At 39.1% G+C, this 17,398-nt stretch overlaps 1 long non-coding RNA gene across 2 annotated transcripts; it reads right to left on the bottom strand.

Annotated features, from left to right (window-relative positions):
• Positions 1–6,504: 6,504 nt before the first annotated feature.
• Positions 6,505–16,428, bottom strand: LOC129639422 (uncharacterized). 2 transcript variants are annotated; one of them, XR_008708398.1, is made up of 3 exons: positions 14,424–15,794; positions 11,384–11,554; positions 6,505–7,815 (listed from the first exon to the last, which is right to left on the bottom strand). It is a non-coding gene; the product is annotated as an uncharacterized LOC129639422 (long non-coding RNA). The 2 variants fall into 2 exon arrangements; XR_008708399.1 differs by lacking the exon at positions 6,505–7,815 and having other exon boundaries at positions 9,213–11,554; positions 14,424–16,428.
• Between the last annotated feature and the right edge of the window lie 970 nt (positions 16,429–17,398).

The raw sequence follows: 17,398 nt of genomic DNA, 5'->3' as shown, positions 1-17,398 counted from the left end.
AGAGAAGACACAAAAAACTAAAGTGGAATGAGACAGAAGACATCATTACAGATATTAAAAGCACAGAAAGGGAATGTTATGAACAACTTTACATCTATAAATTCAATGACAGACGAAATGGAGAAAGTCTTTTAACAAACTACCTACTAAAACTCACTCAAGAAGAAATATATAACTTGAATAACAATCTATTATAATAATCGAACTTATTGAAAAGGTTTCTACAGAGAAGACTCCAGTCCCAGATAACATTATTTGTGATTCTTCCCAGCACTTAGGAATGAAATATTAATTCTACACAAAGTTTTTTAGAAAATGAAAAAGTTGGGATACCTCCTAATTCAGTCTACGAAGCCACCAAAGCTATACAAAGGAATCACAAGTTAAGACAATAATCCTTCATGAACATAGACACCAAAATTCTTAATAAAATATTAACAAATCAAATTTAATTATATAAAGGATAATCCACCAAGTGACATTTTTCCTGGGAATGGAAGTTTGGGTTAACATTTGTAAATCAATCTATGAAACTTAAGATTTTATTCCAAAAAGGATAAAATATGATCATCAAAACAGACATAGAAAAAGTATTTGACAAAAACCAACATTCATCTCTGATAAAACTTCTCAGCAAGCCAGGAATAGAAAAAAACTTCCTCCACCTTACAAAGGGCATCTATCAATACTAAAACCTACAGCTGATATCATGCTCAGTGATGAAAGGCTGAATGGTTTTGCACTAAGATTAGGAGTAAGGTAAGGATGTCTGTTCTCTCCATTTATATTCAATATATTACCAGAGTTTCTAACCAGTGCAACTAGGGAAGAAAAAGAAAATCTTTCCACATTGAGAAGAAAGATGTAATGCCAATTTTATTCTTTGAGACATGATCATCTTTGTACAAAATCCTAAAAAAATATGACAAATAATAAGTAAGTTTAACAAGGTTGTAGAATACAAGATCAATATCAAAAAATCAATTGCATTGCTATATACCACTCCAATGGCAGAAAGTGAAGAGGAACTAAAAGAGCCTCTTGATGAGGGTGAAAGAGGAGAGTGAGGAAGCTGGCTTAAAACTTAATATTAAAAAAGTAAGATCCTGGCATCTGGTCCCATCACTCATGGCAAACAGATGAGGGAAAAGGGGAAGCAGTGACAGATTTTATTTTCTTGAGCTCCAAAATCACTGCTGACGGTGACTACAGCCATGAAATTAAAAGACACTTGCTCCTTGGAAGAAGAGCTATGAGAAACCTAACAGCATATTAAAATGCAAAGACATCACTTTGCCAACAAAAGTCCATCTAGTTAAAGCTATGGTTTTTCTAGTAGTCAGGTACAGATGTGAAAGTTGGACCATAAAGAAGGCTGAGTGTGGCAGAATTGATGCCTTTGAATTGTGGTGTTGGAGAAGATTCTTTGAGAGTCCCTTGGACTGCAAGGAGATCAAAACAGTCAATTCTAAAGGAAATCAACCCTGAATATTCATTGGAAGGACTGATGCTGAAGTTCCAATACTTTGGCCACTGGATGCAAAGAGCTGACTCATTGGAAAAGACCCTGATTCTGGGAAAGATTGAAAACAAAAGGAAAAGAGACGATGAAATGGTTCGATGGCATCATCGAAATGAGTTTGAGCAAACTCTGGGAGATAGAGAAGGACAGTGAAGCCGGCTGTGCTGCACTCCATGGCGTTGCAAAGAGTCGGACACAACTTAGCAACTGAACGACAACAGGTCGCTTAGCTGGTAAAGAATCCGCCTGCAATTCGGGAGACCTGGGTTCTATCCCTGGGTTGGGAAGATGCCCTAGAGAAGAGCATGGCAACCCACTCCAGTATTCTTGCCTGGAGGATCCCCATGGACTGTAGCCTTCCAGGCTCCTTTGTCAACAGGGTCACAAAGAGTTGGACACGACTGAGCAATGAAGCACATGCACACTCTTTAGCTATCAATTCTCCTCCAAATTGATTCGTAGGTTCAACACAACCCCAATCTGAATCCTAGAAGTTTTCTTTGGTGAAAATTAAAAAAAATCTGATTTTAAAATTCATATAAGATGTATGAATATATGTACACAAGCGATTTTTGACCAAGTGCAAAGGCAACTCATGGAGAAAGGGTTGTATTTTCAACAAATCGTGCTGGAATATTTTAATTCCATATGCAAAAAAATAATTTGTATCCATATCTTGTATCAAATACATTCACTCCAAATGTGTCACAGATCTCGTCCAAACTAGTCTTTAAACTACATAACATATGGGGTTTTCCCTGGTGGCTTAGTGATAAAGAATCTGCCTGCCAATGCAGGAGGACGCAGGTTCTATCCCTGGTCCAGGAAGATCTCACATGCCTCAGAGCTACTAAGCCCATTCACCACATCTATTAAGCCTGTGCTCTACAGCCCAAGAACTGCAACTGCTGAGACCTTGCACCCCAACTACTGAAGTCGTCGCTCCCTAGAGCCCGTGCTCCACAACAAGAGAAGCCACCACAATGATGAGAAGCCTGGGCAGGGCAACTAGAGAGTAGCCCCTACTTGCTGCAACTAGAGAAAAGCCAGCACATCAATGAAAACACAGCAGAGCCACGAATAAACAAATAAAATTTAAAAATTAAAGCCTATATAGTTTATAAAAGAAAATCTTAGAGAAAATTTTTTTTGACCGTAGATGAGGCATCCCAGGTGGTGCTAGTGGTAAAGAACCTGCCTGCCAATGCAGGATACTAAAGAGATGCGGGTTTGATTCCTCAGTTGGGAAGATCCCCTAAAGAAGGGCATGGCTACCTACTCCAGTATTCTCGCCTGGGGAATCCCATGGACAGAGGAGCCTGATGCACTACAGTCCATGGGGTCGCAAAGAGTTGGACAAGACTGAAGCGACTAAGCATGTGTGCATGCAGAGGCATGCTGCTGCTGCTGCTAAGTCACTTCGGTCGTGTCCGACTCTGTGTGACCCCGTAGACGGCAGCCCACCAGGCTCCCCCGTCCCTGGGATTCTCCAGGCAAGAACACTGGAGTGGGTTGCCATTTCCTTCTCCAATGCATGAAAGGGAAAAGTGAAAGTGAAGTCACTCTGTTGTGTCCGACTCTTAGCGACCCCATGGACTGCAGCCTACCAGGCTCCTTCGTCCATGGGATTTTCCAGGCAAGAGTACTGGAGTGGGGTGCCATTGCCTTCTCTGATGCAGAGGTATAGGTTTCTTATATATAACACCAACAGCACATCCATGAAAGAATAAATTTATAAACTGGGCTTCATCAAAATCTAAAACATCTGCTCTTCATGGTACCCAGTTTAAGAAATATAAAGGTAAAGCATGGACTGGGAGAAAATAATCACAAATTTCATATCTAATGAAAGATGCATACAGAATATATAGCACTCTTACAGCTCAATAATAAAAAGACAAGTAACACAATTATGAAAAAAAAAGCAAAAGACTTGAATCAACATGTTACCAAAGAAGATATATCTATATATCGATGGCAAATAAGCACATAGAAAAGATACTTAATGTCATTAGTCATTAATGAAACGCAAATTAAAACCACTTCATGCCTATTAAAATGACTAAAATTTAAAAGACTGTTTGTACCAAATGTTGGCAAGGATGTAGAAGAGCTAGAATTTTTATACACCACTAGTGTGAATTTAAATGATATAAGCATTTCGGAAAGCAATTTGGTAATTTTTTAAAAATTTTATTTTATTATTTTTCTTGAGATACAATTTACAAACCACATTACGTACATTTCAGGTGTACTGTACAACATAATGATTAAATATTTGTATACTTTGCAAAATGATCACCATAATTAGTCTCACATCTGTCACCATACATAGTTACAGAATTTTGTTTTCTTGTGATGAGAAATTTTGGAAAATTCTTAAAAAGCTTAATATACACCAACTATATGATCCAGCCATTCTACTCCTAGGTATTTATATAAAAGACATGAAACCATATGTCCATTTCAAAGACTTGTACATAGATATTTATAGCAACTTTAATTGTAATGGCCCAAAATGGAAAGCAACTCAAATGTCCATTCCACAGCTGAGTGGATAAACAAATTCTAGTATATTCACACAATGTAACACTGTTCAGCAACAAAAAGGAATGAACTTTTGTTATACATAACATCATGAATCATTATCCTAAATGAAAAAAGCCAGACAAAATGACTATATACTATATGATTCTGTTTATAAAGAAAATTCTGGAAATGCAAATTCACCTATAGTAACATAAAGCAGGTCAGAGGTTTTCAAAGGACGGGGTGCAGTGGGATGGGCACTACACAAGGGCACAAGGAAACGTTAGGGGTGATGGATACGTTCATTATCTTGATTGTGGTGATGATTTCATGGGTATATACAGATGGCAAGATGTACAGTTTGTGTTATGTCAGTGAAAGCATCACTACGAACAAAGCTAGTGGAGGTGATGGAATTCCAGTTGAGCTATTCCAAATCCTGAAAGATGATGCTGTGAAAGTGCTGCACTCAATATGCCAGCAAATTTGGAAAACTCAGCAGTGGCCACAGGACTGGAAAAGGTCAGTTTTCATTCCAATCCCAAAGAAAGGCAATGCCAAAGAATGCTCAAATTACCACACAATTGCACTCATCTCACACGCTAGTAAAGTAATGCTCAAAATTCTCCAAGCCAGGCTTCAGCAATATGTGAACCGTGAACTTCCTGATGTTCAAGCTGGTTTTAGAAAAGGCAGAGGAACCAGAGATCAAATTGCCAACATCTGCTGGATCATGGAAAAAGCAAGAGAGTTCCAGAAAAACATTTATTTCTGCTTTATTTTTTTTTCTTTTTTTTTTTAAATTTTATTTTATTTTTAAACTTTACATAACTGTATTAGATTTGCCAAATATCAAAATGAATCCGCCACAGGTATACATGTGTTCCCCATCCTGAACCCTCTTCCCTCCTCCCTCCCCATTCCATCCCTCTGGGTCGCCCCAGTGCACCAGCCCCAAGCATCCAGTATCGTGCATCGAACCTGGACTGGCAACTCATTTCATACATGATATTTTACATGTTTCAATGCTATTCTCCCAAATCTTCCTACCCTCTCCCTCTCCCACAGAGTCCATAAGACTGTTCTATACATCAGTGTCTCTTTTGCTGTCTATTTCTGCTTTATTGACTATGCCAAAGCCTTTGACTGTGTGGATCACAATAAACTGTGGAAAATTCTGAAAGAGATGGGAATACTAGACCACCTGATCTGCCTCTTGAGAAATTTGTATGCAGGTCAGGAAGCAATAGTTAGAACTGGACATGGAACAACAGACTGGTTCCAAATAGGAAAAGGAGTACGTCAAGGCTGTATATTGTCACCCTGCTTATTTAACTTATATGCAGAGTACATCATGAGAAATGCTGGACTGGAAGAAACACAAGCTGGAATCAAGATTGCCGGGAGAAATATCAATAACTTCAGATATGCAGATGACACCACCCTTATGGCAGAAAGTGAAGAGGAACTAAAAAGCCTCTTGATGAAAGTGAAAGTGGAGAGTGAAAAAGTTGGCTTAAAGCTCAACATTCAGAAAACTAAGATCATGGCATCCGGTCCCATCACTTCGTGGGAAATAGATGGGGAAACAGTGGAAACAGTGTCAGACTTTATTTTTCTGGGCTCCAAAACCACTGCAGATGGTGACTGCAGCCATGAAATTAAAAGATGCTTACTCCTTGGAAGGAAAGTTATGACCAACCTAGATAGCATATTCAAAAGTAGAGACATTACTTTGCCAACAAAGATCCATCTAGTCAAGGCTATGGTTTTTCCTGTGGTCATATATGGAAGTGAGAGTTGGACTGTGAAGAAGGCTGAGCGCCGAAGAATTGATGCTTTTGAACTGTGGTGTTGGAGAAGACTCTTGAGAGTCCCTTGGACTGCAAGGAGATCCAACCAGTCCATTCTGAAGGAGATCAGCCCTGGGATTTCTTTGGAAGGAATGATGCTAAAGCTGAAACTCCAGTACTTTGGCCACCTCATGTGAAGAGTTGACTCATTGGAAAAGACTCTGATGCTGGGAGGGATTGGGGGCAAGAGGGGATGACAGAGGATGAGATGGCTGGATGGCATCACTGACTAGATGGACATGAGTCTGAGTGAACTCTGGGAATTGGTGATGGACAGGAAGGCCTGGCGTGCTGTAGTTCATGGGGTTGCAAAGAGTCGGACACGACTGAGCGACTGATCTGATCTGATTTGATCTCAGTAAAGCTGTTTAACAAGTATTGGGTAGAAAAGCCTGAACAAACGTTTTGGCTAACCCAATATTTTTAAAAGTTGCAACTAGATGGATAAGTTCTGGAGAGCTAATGTACTGCATAGTGATTATAGACAACAGCACTGTATTGTATATTTCAAAATTGCTAAGAGGCTAGGTCTTAAGTGCTCTCACCACAAAAAGAAATAGCACTTATGGTGGTAATCACATTACAATATATAAATGTATCAAATCAACATGTGGCACACCTTAAACCTATACAGTGTTACATGTCAATTATGTCTCAAAAAAAAACAAGCAACCAAAAAAGAGGAATAAGATTACTGAGCATTCTGGAGACAATTAAGGGAGATTGTAGGATAAGACAGTGTTAGAATCTCTAGAATCTCTAGTAAGTTTGAAAACAAGACATTTTGTTGCATTGCCATGATTTGTTTGCAGTTGTGTGTTAGTCGCTCAGTCATGTCCGACTCTTTGCGACCCCATGGTCTGTAACTGGAGCGGATTGCCATGCCCTTCCCCAGGGGATCCTCCAAACCTAGGGATTAAACCTAGGTCTCCCGCATTGCAGAGGGATTCTTTACCATCTGAGCCACCAGGGAAGCCCAAGAATACTGGAGTGGGTAGCCTATCCCTTCCCAAGGCGATCTTACTGACCCAGGGATCGAACCCCGGTCTCCTTCATTGGCAGGCAGATTCTTTACCACTGAACCACCTGGGAAGCTCCTTGTTTGCAGTTACAATGTTCAATTTATTTTAACATTTCAAGAAGCACTAACGGAGAACATGACATTTTAAAATGTACCAAAAGAGAGGCATGGGGTTTCAGGGGTTCTTTTGGCCACATAGCCCAGCTTGTGGGATCTTAGTTCCTCTGCTGCTGCTGCTGCTAAGTCACTACAGTCGTGTCCGACTCTGTGCGACCCCATAGACGGCAGCCCACCAGGCTCCCCCGTCCCTGGGATTCTCCAGGCAAGAACACTGGAGTGGGTCGCCATTTCCTTCTCCAATGCAAGAAAGAGAAAAGTGAAAGGGAAGTTGCTCAGTCGTGTCCGACCCTAGCGACCCCATGGACTGCAGCCTACCAGGCTCTTCCGTGCATGGGATTTTCCAGGCAAGGGTACTGGAGTGGGGTGCCATTGCCTTCTCCTACCAGGGATCAAACCCATGTGCCCTGCAGTGGAAAGTGCAGAGTCCTAACCACTGGACCACTAGAGCAGTCCCTATAGGTTCTTAAAAGTTACAAAGCTATGGTGTTTTCTTTTCTTTTTCTATTTTATTTATTTATGGGTGCACTGGGTCTTCGTTGCTGTGCGTGGGTTTTCTCTAGTTGCAGCGAGCAGGGGGATACTCTCTAGTTGCGATGCACGATTTCTTTATGCTGTGGCTTCTCTTATTGTGGAGCACAGGCTCTAGGTGCCCAGGCTTCAATAGTTGCGCCGTCCGGGCTTACTTGCTCCGCGGCATATGGAATCTTCCCCAACCAGAGATCGAAGTATTGGCAGGCAGATTCTTAACCACTGGATCACCAGGGCATTTCCTATAAGTTTTTAAAAGTTACAAAATTATGGTATTTTATTTTCAAAGAACTTTTTCAGCATCTCTTTTCTATTATTTTAGATACGTATGCATGTTTTAAAAGTCAAACAAAACAGTAAGGTAAAAAATGAAAACTCTTCGTTTGTCCTTGTCTCACTGTAATGTTACCTCCTGGGCATTACCATCATTAACGATTTCTTTCAAATTCATTCCAAATTTTCTACAACATACAAGCAGAGAAAGAAACATTTTTGGGGGGTTTATTTTTGTTTTGTTTGGATACCAATGGGATCACATTAAACAGAGTCCAATACAAACAGATCTTTCATTATTTTTAACAGCTGCCTGTTACTCCATTGCCTGATGTATCTTAATTTATGTAACTAGTCACTCATTCATGGGTATTTGTGCTCTTTCTAGCTGTTTACTATTTCAATATTGTAATGAACATTCTTCAAGGATGTTTCCTGTACTGGTGGGCATATATTTGTAGGAGAAAAATCACAAAACTTGGACAGCAGGTGGTATAGAGTGATTAAGTGCATGGACGTTGGTCCCAAAGAGGTTGCCAAGATTTGTATTCTCACTATTATTGTTTGGAGAGTGCCTATGGATTTCCCCAGCACCCCTGCCAACATGGGAAGGTGAATAATGCTGTTTTAATGTGCATTCTTGAACTCTGAGTGAGGTTGAGCGTTTTCTTATGTTTTACTGGAGATGTGTATTTCTTTAAAGAAGCACTTTGCTAAAGAGAGTTGAAAATGAATGGATGTATATACACTTTAGGGGAATACAGCAATTATGGTAAATGAAACACACTTCTCTGTTACTTGCACTTAAAAAAATAAAACTTTTCTATCACTAACATAAGTGGTAAACGTATAAAGGACAATAGAAATACAGTCTTCTGGCATTTAAAAAATAGACCAGTGATCTGCAATGTGCCATGGGCAGTAAAACATATGGTGGGAATTAAGATTTTCAGAGGGATAGAAAGGATGGCTTGTTTCTTTCACTGGCTTAAAGGTTATGACCCACCGTGCACCACGTGACCTGTCAGGACCTACTGACCCACCAATTATCCTGTGGAAAATGGAACTCACTAACTCTTCCTAACTTTTGCCCAAATCTGTAGCTCCTGCTGCGTTCCCCATCTCTGTTAAAGGCATCACTTCTACCCAGTCAGCCGAGCTAGAAATCTAGGGGGCGTCACCACTTCTTTCTCTGCTCCATGCAGCTGCTCCCAGCCCTCACCTCTTTCACAGGGTCTTTGTGAGCCTGAAATGAGGTCCCACGTCTAGAAGTGCCCAGTACGCTGTTAGGCAGGCAGTGGTCAGGAAAAGGGATTTCATTCTTTTGCCTTTGGCAGCTTTATCCATCAGTTCCATGCCCCCAAACAACAATCTCCCACAAAAAAAGCAACAAAAAATATTTTTAAAAGCAATGCCCTCTTACCAGCCACCCAGGGACTTTCCACGTTGTCTACCTAAGGCTGCTGCCCTACTTGTTAAACTGTGTACCTGGAGGAATCAGTGTACCCGACAATCACCTTCCACTAGGCAGGAATAATGGAGTTGCCCACGTGAAACATATTAATTGAAAAATATCCTAATCTTTTTCCTTTAAATAGAAAGGATGCTAATGATTTCCTCTCTTCTTATAGACAAGTATTGTTATTTTAAACTTTGGTTTGGAAGGAAAATTTGATGGAATGCTTTCAGAAAGATTTTGGAGGGGAGGTCATATGAAGGCAAAGGCAGAATGTCTAAATGGTGATGGGAAGTGAAATAAAAATCTTCAGTCACCACCTTGTGACCCAGTTATAGGTTATCAGCATCTCCTCTATCACAAAGCTGATTTCTGGCCCATGTCTTCCACCACCTTCTGTTGGTGGGTGCTCAGCGACTACAAATTCACTTTAATATGTCTATTACCCTCAGCAAAACATAATTAAGAACATAAATGGCCTGTTTCTAAAAATAATATTATGCATTTAAAAACAAAATATTATGAAGTTTGGATTATCTGCTGTTTTGGATTATCTCTTCCACTGCCTGAGAGGGTTGAATTTCCTCTGCAGTTTCATAGCCCTTGAAAACATGTGTTTAGTTATAAACATAGGTCCCTCTGGGGAATCTCCAAATGGGAATGTTTCTCTCGTTTGTGAGTGAGAAGTGCATGCATTTCCTTGACACAAAGGAGAGCATTAATGCTTGCCAATTTGCACATAATTTCAAAATGTGTTCTAACCCCCCAACTTTTACCAGTCAGCAAAATTTTTTGTCTAGCATCTATTTGGCAATGAGCATGAGTCGACTCAAGAAGTTTAGTTCTTAGATACTACTCTGGGCCATATTTTCAAGCGTGAAAAAAATGAAAAGTATTTTTTAAATTAGAAAAGTTGTCAGAAGCAGTCTCTCTCACCCCATTCTCCTTTAATAGCCAGATTCTTATGTGGGGGCAACCACTGTTAGCAATTTCTTAAGAATATCTTTGAAAATAACCTCTACAAATACATATACATGTGGGTATATCTATCCCTTCCTTTTCATGTAAATGGGAACATTTTATTCATATTGTCCTACTTGTTGTATCTGAAAGATTGTTTCATATCAGGAGATCTGTCAATCCATCTGTCTTTTACTTTTAACAAAATATCACAGTATCCTATTGTGTGACTATACATTTATTTTATTTAACTAATCCTTATTCTAGATATATGGGTTTCCCTGGTGGCTCAGACGGTAAAGAATCCACCTGCAATGCAGGAGACCTGGGTTCAATCCCTGGGTTGAGAAGATCCCCTGGAGGAGGGCATGGCAACCCACTCCAGTATTCTTGCCTAGAGAATCCCATGGACAGAGCAGCCTGGTGGGCTACAGTCCATGCAGTCACAAAGAGTCAGACACAACTGAGCGACGAAGCACACAGCACAGCATAGTCCTTATTCTACATATATAGGTTGTTCACAAGTTTCTTTCCAATTACAAGCAATACTGCTAGAAAACTTTACACTTCACTATTTTTAAAAAGTCAATGTAAAAGATATTCAAAAGTTAAAAAAAAAGATATACAAAAGTAGAGAAACAACACAACAAACTCCCATATACTGAACACCTATCTTTAACAGTAATCAACTAACTCATGGGCAAAGTTGTCTCATCCATACTCCTCCACTTCCCCCACCACATTTTGAGGCAGATTTCTTCTGTAAAAATTTCATTATCTATGCATAGAGGTAAGGACTCTTAAAAAAAAATAAACACACACCACTGCCATACCTAAAAAATAACAATAATTTCTTCATACCCAAAATACGCTGTCAGTGTTCAAATTTCCCCTAAGGACAATTGTTTACTGCTAATCTATTAAAAGTCAGAATCCAAACAAGGTGCACGTATTATACTTGATCAACATGCTTCTGAAGTCACTTTTAATTTAGAAGTTCTCCCTCCCCTTTTCTTCCCTTGCAATTTATTTGTTGGCAAAATTCGGTTGTTTGTCCTGCAATTTCCCATATTCTGGGTTTTGCTGACCGCTTTGCATGGCTTTGTTTAACATGTACTCACTTCCTGGTCTTTCCTCCAAACTGGTAGCTTGATAAGCAGGCTTTGTCATATTCAGGTTCAGTGCTCTGGCAAGAGTGCTTCCAATACGGTGCTGTGTACTTCCCTCAGGAGACCATGAGCATTCTGCTATGGAGGCGGGGCTTCCTGGGAGGCACAGCGTAAAGAATACACCTGCCAATACAAGAGACACAAGAGAGGCAGGTTCAATCCCTGGGTCAGGAAGATCCCCTGGAGGAGGAAATGCCAACACACTCCACTACTCTTGCCTGGGAAATTCCACAGACAGAGGAGCCTGGCGGGCTACTGTCCACAGGATCACAAAAGAGTCGGAGGCGACTGAGCACACAGGCATAGAGGTGGGGGGTGACTGTTGAATACATAACTTTAAGTAAGATTGCTTGTTCCATTTTAAAATTTTGACAGTTATTACCAAATTACCATATGTCTTCCACAGAAATTGTGCCAATTTACATTCTCTTCTGAAATAAATAAGAATCTCTCTTTCTCCATACCAACACTGCTTTATCAAGCTCTTCTTAGTCTTTGCCAACTTGATACACAAAAAAAAGTTATCTTGTCAAGTGTTCATACAATCTAGATTTGACTAGAACCATAGTTCACATTGCTGCAGCCCAATTTCTTTCTTCCCTGGCTCACATGAGTACAATATTGTACATCGATATATCTATAACCACAGCAACATTACAAATGATCTATATAAGCCAAAATGAATTGGCATGTGTGAAATAGTTGTTAAAATTTAATATAAAGCCACATGTACAATGCTACTGCCTTTGTCATGTCAGTGCCAAGTGCAAAGAAATTTGTGTATATATTTAGAAAATTGGTAGAATTTCCCAAGTCTAGAACACCTGTCCTGTGCTGACTATATGGAGGGATCCAGTGATGACTGAGACCAAGATCTTTGTGCCAACAAGCTTACAGTCCAGTAAAGGAGGTGAGACAAGTATAACGCAGTTAAAATTTAGAGGAAGAAGGGGTCCCTTATTTCTTCAAACAGGTGACATTGCAAACAGGCTTTGACAAATGAATAAGTCTCAGAAAAGCAGAGGTGGATATTGCATTCCTGATCACAAGAAGTGCATGAGCCAAAACTGGAGTGAAGCAAGCACAGAATATATTCAAGGAATCCTGAGCAAGCTAGTTGGAATGAGGAGTAGATAAAGGACTGGATAATTGAAAGGATCACAAGCCTAGGAAGTATGGAAAATCAAGCTAATTAGCATAGTTATTTCTGAGATACAATGTTTTGAAAGATTAAAAGGAAATAACTCTAACTGTAAAAAGTAAAAAGCCAACAAGGTGATTAAAAAAATATATCACATGGATCTTTTGAATAGTAGTCACTTTACAACATGCTACCATTATATCTTCTCTTAACAATCTTCCATGATAATTTTGTGTTCATTTACTGTATGTCAGCCAAACACAGTTTCCATAGTGTTCTATATATCTTGGTTAGGGAAAAAAATATAGAAGATGCTACCTTTCTTCTTTGGTTAATCAAAGCTAGAGGGCACTGGGGAGTTTAATTTGGTTTCATTGTTTATTTTTAATTATAGGTTAGAGTAACAAACAACTCTTAAAGGGAATTTTCAGAATTCTTAATAATCACACTAAATTACCAGCCCCAGTGAATTTCTCAAATACATTATAACTGGGAGAAGAGATACCACTCAACTTCTAGAAAGTTGGGCTTCTGTGGATAGGAAGCTACACCAATCATCAGTGTTTTCTGCTGCCAGATATGAAGAGTCATGTCAAAGAATAAGTACCCTTTGAAGCAGTGCTGTCCAATAGAACTTTCGGTAATGAGGGAAACACTCTACATCTTCATTGTCCAGGTTAGTGAGACCGAGGCACTGCATTTTTTGTGTTGCTGAATTTTCATTAATTAAACTTCAAATATAAAATAGCAACATATGACTGGTGGCTAGTGGTGCAGTTTTTAACTGTAAATGTTTATTCATTTTTTTCCTAAAAGATTGAGTTATCAATGAAAATAACATACAACATGAACTCACAAAACACTTTAATGCTCATACTCTAATGAGGGCAAGAGATTCAATCTGGAGCAGTGGAACTTTTCAGGCCTTGAACATTCCACTTATAGTCAGAGGCAATGGTAATTTACTTCTTTAGGCCAGTTTACTGGGTCCTATTCTTTTAACAAAGGCAAGCAAGCCTGTGTTGTTTAACACACTTTAAAGTAGAGATAATAAAACATTAAAATCCTTAAGTGGCAATACTCAAACTATGCATATTGCTGCTAAATTCTTTGACTTTAACTGAGCTGGATTTTCTTTTTCTCCAAAAGTCTTGAGTGCTAACCCCTCTGGATACTTCATGCAGTGGAATTATGCCTTAAATTGCCAACCAATAGCCCCTTTTGCATACTTTTTAAAATGGAATTTCAGATTCATTAGAACAAAAGGATGCACTTTTCTCGACCTTGGTAGCTTGTGATCGTTGGGAGATGAAAAGAGTAGTGACACTAAGGAAAACTATTGTCCAGAAAAATAAGCCTCTCCAAGGGGCACCAGGAATCCACAATAAAATCCCTGTTTCCAAGAAAATCCAGGCATTTCCATCAAAAAAGCCTGGAAAGATAAATAGAATGTCCTTAAAAGCCACAGGTTTTTAATAATACAAAATGTCTAAGTCCAGGGTAAACAAAGAGCTAAGAAAAACTAACATCTACTAACTCAAGTTTCTCAAGACCCAGGTCGTGACCTAGAGCCTGATCACAAGGTATTTTCAAAAGAGCTGCTTTTCCTGCGCCTGCGATGAGTTTATTTTGTAGAACTTACTTGGCTACAGAACTCAACAACTGCGAGAAATTTTAAAGCCAGGTGAATTACCATGACTCCTTCAGTTCACAACAAGAAAAAATGGGGTTTGGGGGCTCATGTAAAAAGTGATGTCAATTTTTACATGATGTCATTTTTAAAAGGGATGCCCTTCATCTAACAACCAAAATGAACCGGGCTGATTTGTTGAATCCAAAGTTAACACTTACTTTTATCGTATCATTATCCTGATACATTACTTCCTCTCTCATCTGAATTCCCCAAAGTGATGAGTGAAGCTTTTCAAAATGGAATGGTTTCTTCATCTTCTATGCTTTCTGAATGAGCTATTTAAATATAGTTCTTTCTGATTTCAACCCTCTAGGAGGCAGAAGTCAACAGAGCTCTCTTCCCTTTGTTGCACAAGCTATTTAAACTTGCTGCTACACCACATCCTTTCTCTGACCGGCTGACTTCCAGGAACTAACCTGTGGTTTTGAAAACAGTATTTTCCATAGCAGGCTGTATTAGTTATTATTGATATTATTCATGCATTCTGAAGGTGTGCCCCAGGGCTTTTACAATGGGCTACTAAAAAAAAAAATCAAAGAGCAATAAACAAAAATCAGAAGTCTTGCTCAACCACCTAAATATTAATTCACTTGTTTTTGGACTTAGCATTTTGTTCACTGAGATAGGCTCTGAAAATGTTAAAAGCAAGGACAAAATGAATTTTCCCATGGTCCCTAAAGTGTATTTTGCACGATTTTTATTAATAATTCAAGAGTATGTCATTTGGCTTTTTAAAGTTCTGTTAAGTAACAGCTCTTGAGAATTAAGCTGTCACTACCGAGTCTCTATTCTCCCCTGGAACTAGCTCTGTAGCCTTTTCCATCTTCATCCAACAATGAGGGAGACCATCCTCTTTTGTACTTGAGAATTTGTTTAATGTAAACTATTTTGATTTTTTAATGATTTAGAATAAATGATGTAAGGCAGGCAAAAAAAAATCATTAAGGAGCAGCCTCTCATCATGTTCATTAGAAGAAGGGTTTTCTGAGCACTTTTAAAAAGTCACGTTGAGGTTGTGTCAGGGCTCAAGTTTCACAGCCATCTCCACTTTGAAACATAATATATAAAAGCTGAGGTTTTTGTTTTAGCAAATCAAGTGTGTTTTGTGCTTAAGTGGGAAACATTTCAACATTTAAACTGTGGTCAAGCTCTCCACTTTGAAATATAAGGATCCGAGGAAAGAACGATGGCTAGTTGGAGGCTGAAAGAGAATCTTTGTGAGATGTTACTGCTGTCCCTTTGGCTGCAATGGCAACCAGCACTAATCTAAAGGTCAAGCTGGTAACAATGCTTTCTGAGTAGTGCATCTTAACATCATTTAATAAAATCTATAAAACGAAAAGGCTAAATCCAACCTCCTCATACTGATAACTGTACAATTTCAATTGTGTTAATTACGTATTTATTACAGGCTCAGAATTAGGGCAGTAGAGAATTTAGATAAGTGTATGATAGTGTCTTAATCCTTAAAGAACCTCATATGTGAATTTAAATAAATGTATGATGGTGTCTTAATCCTTAAAGAGCTTAATAAGGGGTTGGCCGGGTGAATCATTAAGGCAACCATGTAAATGCCTGACTAGCGGTGTAAACAAGGGAAGGCAAGAGGAATCCACTTTAACTCTGAGTTCTCCAATCGTAAATTTCTAAAAAACACAAATGCTTTTTGTAAATGCTGACACAATAAAAAAAATGCTATTGTGGCAGAGAGGATAAACATTTGATAAAGTGTATATTAGTGAGAATAGAATTGCCACACTGTTGCAACTCCTATCTTTCACATGGGAAGTATCCTGGGTAAGAGGTAGTTAGTAGATACAAAATTACTTGAAGTCAGATTATCTGGGTTCTACTTCAGCTGTGTAATTTGGAGCAAGTCTCTTAACTGCTGGCTGCACTGAATTTTCTTGATAAGATTGGTCTTTCAGAGCTCTTCCAGCTCTACAATTCTCTGGTTTTTATGAATACTCTGTAAAGTTTGTGTTTGATCTGTGTGTGTGTGTGTGTGTGCACGCGTGTGTGCGTGCGCATGTAGGTACAGATCTACACAGAGAGATATCTACAAACCCTATATATTGTACTATGAACTAGTTACTATGGGCAACCACAACAGCAGATGTCCAGATTCCTCGCAGGTCTGGCATGGTCCAGGAGGACCTGAGACTAAGTTGTACCTCTGTCACGGAGTCAGATGAAGTTCTCCTTAGTCAGCTGTGACTCTGATTCTAGAACATGGAGTGGATGCAGAGGTGGTTAAGCTTGTGGGGCTGAAATCATGGCTCCTTCACTTCCCAGTTGTGTAGCTTTCGACAGTTAAATGACTTCCGTTTCCTTAATTGTAAAATGGAGAGATGGTAAAAAGATTAGCTCATACGGTTGCTGTGAAGATTTTTATGACTTAATACATGTAAGGCTAAAGCTCTTAGAAGTGTGCCTGGCACATAATACATATTCAATAAATGTTAATGTTATTATGAGATGGATATAGAATGAACCTCTTATTAACAGAGATTGCTTGATGACCTGGAAACATTGGGAAAGCAATATTAACAGCTAACAGCCACACTGTGGATAATGAATAAGAAGAGGGAAGACTAGTTGGTGATATTAATAGAGTGGTTAGTGCCACAAGGCAGTGAAAATCCCCTAAGCCCTTGCTGTCCAGTATGGTCACCACCAGCCACATGCGCCATGAAGCACTTGAAACGCATTTAGTCTGAAATAAGATGTGCTATAGATATGAAATACACACCGAATTTGGTAAAAAAGAAAAAACAGGTAAAATATCTCATTCATAATTGTATATTGATTACATAGTCAAACAAGTATATCTTGCATATATTGGGTTAGATAAAATATAGTACTGAAGTTAATTTTACCTGTTTCTTTTTCCTTTTTTAATGTGGCTATAAGAAAATTTTAAATTACACGTGCAGCTTGCTTTACCTTTCTATCGGCCTGTGCTGCTTTGAAGAGTTAAAGGAGCCAACTATCCCTGTCCTTAAATTTTTTTCCCCAATAAGTCTCTCACTGAAGGCTAAATTACTCTGTGACTCTGTCTCAGAAAGTTCTATTTCCCTTCCTCCCAGATACGTTCCCAGAGAAGTCACGTTCTATCACTGCTACCAGCACT

Source organism: Bubalus kerabau, chromosome X (assembly GCF_029407905.1).
Source record: "Bubalus kerabau isolate K-KA32 ecotype Philippines breed swamp buffalo chromosome X, PCC_UOA_SB_1v2, whole genome shotgun sequence".
In the NCBI taxonomy this organism is placed as follows: Eukaryota; Metazoa; Chordata; class Mammalia; order Artiodactyla; family Bovidae; genus Bubalus; species Bubalus kerabau.
The sequence above is the reverse complement of the archived record's forward strand: the minus strand, read 5'-3'. Positions and strand labels throughout refer to the sequence as shown.